At 39.6% G+C, this 8,568-nt stretch overlaps 1 pseudogene; it reads left to right on the forward strand.

Annotated features, from left to right (window-relative positions):
- The first annotated feature begins 2,610 nt into the window (after positions 1 to 2,610).
- LOC114191163 (uncharacterized) lies at positions 2,611 to 4,903 on the forward strand (annotated as a pseudogene).
- The last annotated feature ends 3,665 nt before the right edge of the window (positions 4,904 to 8,568 follow it).

Raw genomic sequence — 8,568 nt, forward strand, 5'->3', positions numbered from 1 at the left:
TGTGTAGCAGTGTCACAGTGGATGTACTTCCCAAGTGGTCATTGTGAGAACCCCAGCTAGAGTTTGTTTGCTTCATTGGTACTCCCACCTCTTGTTGTTTAGCAACTGTCGTGGGAAATGTCATGAAGTGGGCCATAACTCTAGTGACCTTGATATTTAGGCATTAGGAAACCATCCTAGTAAGCGCATGTATTTTACCTTAGATCCATTAGGCACCAAACCCAATGGATAAGGCACAAAGGGAGATATTCTTTTTTTCCTCGTTTCATTTTATTTATTATTATTATTATTATTATTATCTTTTTTTTAATTATTTAATTATTATTTATTTATTTTTTTGTTTTTTCTTTCTTTCCTTTTGATTTTTGATTTAGTAATAAAATAATGCATGAAATATTATTGCATCTATATATTTATGTTTTCCCATGTCATCTCATCATGTTTATTTAATTTTAGGTTCGAAATTATAAAGCTGTGTTTAAGTTTAAAAAGAAAAGGAAAATTAACATGGAATCTGAAGTCGGGGGGCAATTAGATTTTGTTTCTTTGAAGAAAAAGTTGTCCATTAAAGTTGTAGAGGGTAATTTGAGTAATTTAAGAGAGTTAGCTGGAAGAATGAAGACCATATCAAGGAATACTTTCAAGAGGAAATATGGGAATTTATTAGGTTTGCTGAAAGTGGAAGTTATGGTTGCAGCACTCACAGCTTTGGCCCAATACTATGATCCACCGTTAAGATGTTTCACCTTCCGAGATTTTCAGTTAGTACCCACAATAGAGGAATTTGAGCATATCCTGTGTTTGTCAATGAAGGGCAAGGTCCCCTATAGATACTCAGACCAACATATCTCAACCGTCACGTTAGCAAGGATCTTGAAAGTGCATCCTGCTGAGCTAGAAGGTAAAATGATTACCAGGGGCAATTCGAGAGGCATCTCTCAAGGGTATTTGGAGTGGCATTTGCGGCAATTGGCTGAAGAAGGTTTTGGAGAAACATTCATGGATGTGTTAGCTCTCACACTCTACGGAGCCATGCTTTTCCCTAACATGGAGAATATCATTGACCACACCACCATTAATGTGTTTGTGGCTTACAAAAATCATTCAGAAAGCCCAGTTAATGCAGTTTTGGCTGATATGTACGGAAGTCTAAACCTTTGCCATGAGTTCAAGAAGAAGAAGATGTTATGTTGTTTACATGTGTTGTACGTGTGGTTCATCTCAAGAATTAATAAGGGCATTTCAAATGTTGAAGGTCCAGTTGAAGAAGTTTTATTGAACAAGTCAGAAATTAAAGGGGCAAAGGATTGGGCCTAGTTTTGTGCAAGCTTGAATGGGGGAAAAATCAGATGGTGCCTTCCTTGGCAATCTAGGTAACATATCGTGTCATGTGGAAATTTTCCTAATGTACCTCTCATAGGCACAAGGAGCTGCATAAATTGTAATCCTGTGTTAGCTCAATGACAATATGGGTATCCCATTCGGGGCGCTCCAAATCCAGGAGCTTTGCTGCCCATATGGACTCATTATGAGGAACGAGTTTCCCCCGATTTAATTCAACAAATCAAGTGTGCTTGGGATGAGGTTATGCGTGTGGAGGAAGATCCAAGGTCTTTGATAATTGAGGACAATATCTCTTACAATCGATGGATTATGGAGAGAGTTAAAGTGATAAAGCTACCCTTCAAGTCAGACTTCTCTCCTTGAGAACAACCACAACCAGCAGAATCTGAGGAAATGACAATCCTGAAATGAGAAATAGAGGTAGTAAAGATGAAAAATGATGAGTTAAGTAATGATCTCCAGAGGCTCCAACAAGAATGTGCAGGCCTTAGGCGTGATAATGAAGAAAGGACAAGGATGTACCAAGAGCTATTTAGGACACTAAGGGAAGAGAGGAATCATTGCTTCAGAGTTAAACAAGATCTTGCTGCAGCCAACGTCGAATTAACATTAAGGGCTCAAGAAAGAGATGCAACAACTTCATCTGAGTACTATAGGAATCAAATGTATGAAGAGGTTAAGAGAGATAAGAAGGAAGCATTAAAAATATTGCACGAGGCCCAGATTAAGATAAATAATATGGAGCAACAGATGAAGGAGATAATGATGACCTATGATATGAAGATGAATGAAGAACATCAATATCAAGCAGAATCTGAGAAAAGATATCAAGAAATGATTGCCCAGATGAATGACTACACATTGGGGCATGAATGGAATATAAGACATTGGAAGAAAAGTTTTTCGCAATTGGTGGCCTTGGCGAATGGAGCCATCGAAGACATTCCACGATTACTATCTGAAGCTAAGTCTGCACTGCCAATCTTTAATCCTCCGAAGAAGATTGAGACCTTTTTAGACCACAGAAAGAAATTAATAGAAGAGATGAAGAGCATGATATCTAGGGCTAGAGATTAAGATTTTCTTCTTTTTTTTTTTGCATTTCATTTATGAGCTTTTTAGAGGGTGGGATTTGTATTGACTCTTTTCCATGTTAATTTACTTACAGCTTTATAATTTTGTTTAATAAATTAAACGTTTTGCATTGTTTTTCCTTCCTTTTCTTTTTCTTAAATAATAATAGAGCAAAAATAATAAAAAACAAATATGGAAAAACCAAGGCATCCCTACAGGACGCGAGCAAATAGAAAGAATATGGAAGATTGGGAAACAACACAAGAGGCCGTGAAAGCAGATATCTGTCAACTAAAGGACAAAGTTGGTCAAATACTGGAGGCCTTGAAGTCCCTAAAGGCATCAGGAGAAGCTTCGTCGGCAAAGGGTGAGGAAAGTACTTACGACGGTCCTGTTACTTTCCCAGCATACGGATTGCCATCTGGTTACACCCCACTTGTTGGAGAATATTCAGAGACTGAGCATGCTTCCTTCTCATTCCCAATCAATACTCAAGAGAATGAAACGACTACCTTCACGGGACCCCGAGAGATTGTAATGCCCAAGCCTTTAAACACCACTATCGGTGTTAACTCTTTGGACAAGATTAAATCACATTCTACTATGCAGGCCGTATCAACTGAGGTTGAGGGAACCAAAACTAAATTAGAAATTTTGGAAAAACGACTACGAGCTATTGTAGGAGGTGGAAACTATGGGTTTGGCGATGTTGCAAGTTTAAGCTTAGTTCGTGATGTAACAATACCTCACAAGTTTAAGGTTCTGGAGTTCGAAAAGTACAAGGGTACCACATGTCCTAGAAGCCATCTAACCATGTATTGTCGAAAGATGGTTGCCCATGCTTATGATGAAAAATTACTAATCCACTTCTTCCAAGACAGTTTGGCTGGGTAGCGTTGAGTTGGTACACCCACTTGGAGGCGTCTCGCATTCGCTCTTGGATGGATTTGGTAGATGCTTTTCTGAAACAGTACAAGTATAACATGGATATTGCGCCAGATCGTTTGCAATTGCAGAACATGGCCAAAAGGGATGCAGAATCATTTAAAGAGTATGCCCAACGATGGAGAGAGCTTGCTGCTCAAGTGGAGCCTTCTCTTCATGATAAGGAAATGGTAGCAATGTTTGTGAGCATGTTACAACCACCGTTCTATGAACACATGGTAGGGAATGTATCTTCAGTTTTTGCCGATATTATCATCATAGGTGAAAGGATAGAGATTGGGTTGAAGAATGGAAAGATTGCATATAGTCTGCTCGCGGCTACAACTCCTAAAAAGCTCGGTTTCAATCCAGGGAAGAAAAAGGAAGTAGAAGTGCACGCAGCATCCACAGTACCAAGGTGGGAAAACCAAGCCCACACTTAAAATTATCAACGACAGGTGAATCAACATCCTTATGTGACTCATACAGCAGCTACCCACCAACCACAATCTCCGCAACAGGGATTCAATCAGCCACTACACGCCTCAAATAACACTTGGAAAACTGAGGCTAGCACAAATCTCAACCAGCCTTTAGGGCAAATCGCTAGTCCCAGAAGGAATCAAGAAAGGAAATTTGTTCATTTCACTCCTATTCCTGTGACTTACACGGAGTTGTTGCCAGATCTACTCCGTAATGCTTTAGTAGCCATTTGCCCGATGAAGCCCTTGCAACCGCCATATCCTAAGAATTTTGATATAAATGCCAAATGTGATTATCACGGAGGAGCCATTGGACACTCTATCGAGAGATGTTGTCTTTCAAACACAAAGTGCAAGCTCTAATAGACTCAGGGTGGTTAAAATTTCAATAGGATAAACCCAACATCGAGGCCAATCCCCTCTCTGGGCATGGTAATGCTTCGATAAATGCTATTGACCTCAATGGACCCAAGTTGGTAAAGAATGTGAGCGAAATTCGGAGTTCACGAAGGGATATTTTTGAGGCGCTACTAACAGCAGGATTGTTGGAAGGATAATATAACTTGAATGAGGCATGTGGGTTCCATCCAGGTGCTAAACACTCCATTGAGTCGTGCAACAGGTTTGAGAACTTTTTGGAAGATTTGATCAATAAGAATTTCGTACAAGTGTTGTGTAGGAGTAAGGAGGAAGAAGTTTTTGCACAAACCAGTGAGAAATATGTCATGTCGCCACCAAAGCCATTGATAGTTCATTTCGCTAGATCCACTTTTGCACCAACATCTCCGAAAAGACAATCTGTTGTCATCCTATCACCTTCACCCTTCCCATACAAAAGTGAGAAGGCAGTCCCATGGAAATACGGTATACATGTGTTAGGAGAGGGACAACAAACAAAGAATCAATCAGCTGATGGGGAGCCAGTTGTAGAAAATATATCAGGCGTAGGAGGAATGACAAGAAGTGGTCGTATCTTTACACCACCTTTTTTAAGGAAGGACGTAGTTGGCAACGAGGGAATAACAACAGGAGAAACTAAAGAACTCTTGAAAGAAAAGGACGTGCAAACACAAGAATGACCTAAAAAAGAGGAAAAGCAAGAAATATCTGATGTAGAGGCTTGTGACTTTTTAAAGTTCATACAACAAAGTGAGTACAAAGTAGTAGAACAATTGAAACGCATGCTTGCTCGGATTTCCCTTTTGGAATTACTTATGCATTCAATCTCCCATAGAAAGATGTTAATGAAGATACTCAACAAAGCTCATTTGGATCAGAATATTTCCCTAGACAAGTTTGAGGGAATTGTTGGCAATATCACTACTAATAATTACCTTACCTTTACTGATGACGAGATACCTACTGAAGGTAGAAGATACAATAAGGCGTTGCATGTATCTGTGAAATGTTTGGACCATGTCATGGCAAGAGTTTTAATTGATAATGGTTCCTCATTAAATGTGATGCCAAGATCGACGCTAGAAAAATTGCCATGTGATGGTATGCACATGAAGCCGAGTGCCATGATTGTAAGGGCCTTCGATGGAAGCAAGAGGGAAGTAATGGGAGAATAGAGTTGCCAGTTCAGATCGGTCCTTATATCTTTCAAATAATATTTCAAGCCATGGATATTATTCCAGCTTACAGTTGCTTGTTAGGTCGCCCTTGGATCCACTCTGCGGGAGTGGTGCCTTCAACATTACACCAGAAACTGAAATACATAATGGGTGATAAACTGGTAATAGTGTCAGGTGAGGAGGACCTCCTTGTGAGTGGGCCCTCATCATCTCGTTACATTGAAGCAGCAGAGGAAGCCTTTGAGACAGCTTTCCAATCACTAGAAATTGTGGGGAATGCATATATTGAACCATTTTCGATGATCCCACACATGTCTTGTGCTTCCCTCATGATGGCCAAGGTTATGCTGAAAGAGGGTTACCAATATGGAAAAGGGCTTGGTAAAAATAACCAAGGGCTAACTTTCCCCTTAGAGGTCTTTGAAAACAAGGGTAGATACAGTTTGGGGTACAAGCCTACTAAAGAAGACAAGAAGAGGCTGTTAGAAAAGAAGAAGGAGCGAATCTTGGCTCGCATAGAAGGTCGAGAACGAAAGATAGGGAAGATTCACATATGTGATATCAAGAAAAGCTTCCACAACGCTGGTTGGGTTAACACTTGTCAAATATAAGCTATCGAGGGAGGAAGTGGATCTGAAAGCTTGAACTTCGTGTGATATTGCCCTCCAGACGTGCAGCTGAACAATTGGGAGATAACAAATTTACCAGTGATGTTTAATTTGGAAAAAATGTAATAGATTTAGTTTATCATTTTGCTTTACTCGCGGTTTTAGGATTTAAGACTTTTTTGAGATGACCGTTTTTAATCTTTAAATCTTTATGCTCAATGTGACAATAAAATCATTTATAATTGACGTTTTTTGTTTGTTTCATTTTAAATATCCATTTTATAAACTCAAAAATACAGATATGATGATGGATGTTTTGAAAATGTTAATGTCGATTTCCCTAATTTTGAGCACCTCGTTGATAATATGGAAGGTGATTATGAGGATGAATGGGAACCTTCCCCTGAAATGTTGAGATTAGTGGAACAAGAAGCTAAAGAGATAAAACCCCATCAAGAGAATGTTGAAGTGCTCAATTTAGGAGATGTAGGAGAGATAAAAGAAGTGAAAATTGGCACTGGTGTAAGGAAAGAAATACGAGAACAATTGTGTGCTCTACTAAAGGAGTTCAGGGACGTTTTTTCTTGGTCATATAATGACATGCCAGGACTGGATACTAAGATAGTGCAACATAAACTACCTCTCAAGCCAGAGTGTCCTTCCGTCTTGCAAAAGTTGAGGAGAATGAAACCAGAAATGTCCTTGAAAATTAAAGAAGAAGTAAAAAAGCAATTTGATGTTGGTTTTTTGGCTGTGGCGAGATATCCCCAATGGGTAGCAAACATTGTACCTGTGCCTAAGAAGGATGGGAAGGTTCGAATGTGCGTTGACTACCGAGACTTGAACCGGGCCAATCTAAAGGATAATTTTCCATTACCGCATATCGATACTTTGGTGGACAATACGACCAGATTCTCGTTGTTTTCATTTATGGATGGTTTCTCGGGTTATAATCAGATCAAGATGGTGGCTGAGGATATGGAAAAAACTACCTTTATTACATTGTGGGGAACCTTTTGCTATAAGGTGATACCTTTCGGCCTCAAGAATTTTGGGGCAACTTATCAAAGGGCGATGGTAGCTCTTTTTCACGACATGATGCACAAAGAGATTGAAGTTTACGTGGATGATATGATCGCTAAATATGAATCTGAAGAAGAACACCTCGTCAACTTAAGAAGATTGTTTGAAAGGTTACAAAAGTTTAAACTCCGATTAAATCCGACTAAATGCACATTCAGTATGAGATCAGGAAAGTTATTGGGTTTCATTGTTAGCCAAAAGGGGATAGAGGTTGATCTTGACAAGGTGAGGGCAATAATAGAAATGCCAATTCCCAACACGGAGAAGGAGGTGCGAGATTTCCTGGGCAGGCTGAATTATATTGCTAGATTTATCCCCCAATTAACCGCTACCTGTGAACCGATCTTCAAATTGTTGCGTAAAAATCAAGCTCTAGAATGGAACGATGATTGTCAAACCGCTTTTGATAAGATCAAGCAGTACTTATAAGACCCGCCAGTACTGCGACCACCGGAATCCGGAAGACCCCTTATTTTGTACTTAACTGTACTAGAGGAATCCATGGGTTGTGTGTTGGGCCAACATGACCAAACCGGGAAGATTAAGCATGCAATATACTATTTGAGTAAGAAGTTCACAGATTGCGAGAAAAGATATTCTATGCTAGAACAAACTTGTTGCGCACTAGCATGGGCAGCCCATCGTTTGAGACAATACATGTTGAGTCATACTACATGGTTGATATCCAAGATGGACCCAATAAAATACATTTTTGAAAAGCCTGCTCTCTCTGGGAGGATAGCAAGGTGGTAGATGCTTTTGTCAGAATATGATATTGTATATGTCACTCAGAAATCCATCAAGGGTAGCGTTTTGGCTGAGTATCTAGCTCAACAACCCATTGATGATTATCAACCAATGCAGCCTGATTTCCCGGATGAAGATATCATGGCTTTGTTTGAAGAGAAGGAGGGAGGCCACGATGAACAAGCATGGATATTGTTGTTTGATGGTGCATCTAATGCATTAGGGCATGGAATAGGGGCAATACTTATCTCTCCGGAAAGTCAATACATACCAATGACAGCAAGAATATGCTTTAATTGCAAAAATAATATTGTAGAATATGAGGCATGTGCCATGGGAATTCGAGCAGCAATTGAATCAAAAGCAAAAGTTTTGAAGGTGTATGGCGATTCAGCTTTGGTTATCCATCAGTTGAAAGGAGAATGAGAGACCCGAGATAAGAAATTAATCCCTTATCAAGCTTACATCAAGGGGTTGATAGAGTATTTTGATTTTATAACATTCCAGCACAGTCCTCGGGAAGATAACCAATTAGCCGATGCTTTAGCTACCCTATCATCAATGTTTGAGATTGTTCCAGACAGAGAGCTACCCATGATCAAAATGGAGAGTTATGAGGACCCAGTGCATTGTCATTTCATTAAGGAGGAGTCAGATGGTAAACCTTGGTATTTTGATATCAAACATTATCTTGAAACTCGAGAGTATCCTGAAAGGGCAACCGAGAAT

Source organism: Vigna unguiculata, chromosome 7 (assembly GCF_037176805.1).
Source record: "Vigna unguiculata cultivar grain cowpea cultivar isolate G323 ecotype 2 chromosome 7, ASM3717680v1, whole genome shotgun sequence".
Classification (NCBI taxonomy): domain Eukaryota; kingdom Viridiplantae; phylum Streptophyta; class Magnoliopsida; order Fabales; family Fabaceae; genus Vigna; species Vigna unguiculata.